Source organism: Panthera leo, chromosome D1 (assembly GCF_018350215.1).
Source record: "Panthera leo isolate Ple1 chromosome D1, P.leo_Ple1_pat1.1, whole genome shotgun sequence".
NCBI lineage: Eukaryota > Metazoa > Chordata > Mammalia > Carnivora > Felidae > Panthera > Panthera leo.
In genome coordinates, this window is record NC_056688.1 from 87177995 (window position 1) to 87179566 (window position 1572).

General features: G+C 40.6%; 1 pseudogene; it reads left to right on the plus strand.

Annotated features, from left to right (window-relative positions):
- The first annotated feature begins 313 nt into the window (after positions 1–313).
- On the plus strand, positions 314–788 carry LOC122201271 (annotated as a pseudogene).
- The last annotated feature ends 784 nt before the right edge of the window (positions 789–1572 follow it).

A 1572-nucleotide genomic window follows, 5' to 3' on the forward strand; every position in this document is an offset into this window, starting at 1 on the left:
AAGTCCTGCCTCCTGATCTGCGGGTACAGCTCAGAGCCTGGAGCCTGCTTCGGATTTTGTGTCTCCATCTCTCTCTGCCACTCCCCCACTTGCGCTCTGTCTCTCACTCTCAAAAATAAATATTTAAAAAAATTATTTGATAAAATTCCACCCAAAGTTATGATTTAAGGAGACGGAAGTCTCCGAGCAGGGCAGGTCAGGGGCAGCCCCAAAGAGTAGGAGGCGAAGGGGGAGCAGGTGCCCTGGTCTGTTGTAGGGGCGCACTTTGGGCAAGAATCGGGAGCAAGAGACTGCAAGGCTAGGCCTGGGAGCAATGGCATCCAAAGAGGCACAAACAGTCAAAAATTTCAACATGGAAAATGACAGCCAGGAAAATGATTAAAAAAAAAAAAAAAATGAAAAGGAGCAAGTTGCTAATAAAGGAGAGCCCTTAAGCCTCCCTTTGGAAGCTGGTGAATATTGTGTGTCCAGAGTAAATGATAGGCTCTTCCGTGTTTAGTCAGCCCATCCTTCAGTATAGGTGGGACATGATTCAGAGGCTTGCAGAGCCACAGGCAAGGATGAAAGAAGACAAGATGGGAAGGATTGGGAAGGTGAGAGAGCTGATGGAAAAGCTGAGGGAAAAGCAATTCAGTCATAGTCTGCAGGTAGTTAGCCCTGATCCTCCGCACCGTGACCATCATGATGAGTTTTGCCTTATGCCTCCAATCCTGATGTTTTCCCTGAAGTTAATGATAACACACACCTGCTTCCTAAACTTACATGTTCTCCGTATACCTTTGTTGTAAACATTGTGGGTCTCCTATTACCAACTTCTAAATGAATGTTGTATTTTGACCCAATCTGTAAGATTCTGTCAGCGGGGGAGTTTTACCCTATTGCATGGCAAAATGCTCATTATATATTGTGAAGTTAATAAAGCAGTTTAAAAAGCCAAGAAAGAAAGAAAGAAAGAAAGAAAGAAAGAAAGAAAGAAAGAAAGGAAGAAAAAAAGGAAGAAAGAAAGAAAGAAAGAAAGAAAGGAGGAAAGAAAAGGAAATCTCTAACAAAGTAGGAACAGAAGGAAACTTCCCTGTTTGATAAAGACTGTTTCCCAGAAATCTACAGTAGGCCATTTTAAATTATAGTAATGGTCACTTTCTTTTTTTTTATGCTTTTTAAAATTTTTATTTTATTTTTTTAATTTACATCCAAGTTAGTTAGCATATAGTGCAACAATGATTTCAGGGGTAGAGTCCTTAATGCCCCTTACCCGTTTAGCCCATCCCCCCTTCCACAACCCTTCCAGTAACCCTCTGTTTGTTCTCCATATTTAAGAGTCTCTTATGTTCTGTCCCCCTCCCTGTTTTTATATTATTTTTGCTTCCCTTGTGGTCATCTGTTCTGTGTTTTAAAGTCCTCAAATGAGTGAAGTCATATGATACCTGTCTTTCTCTGACTAATTTCACTTAGCATAATAGTTGGAAACAGCAAGATTTCATTCTTTTTGATTGCCAAGTAATACTCCATTGTATATAAATACCACATCTTCTTTATCCATTCATCCGTGGATGGACACTTGGGCTCTTTCCA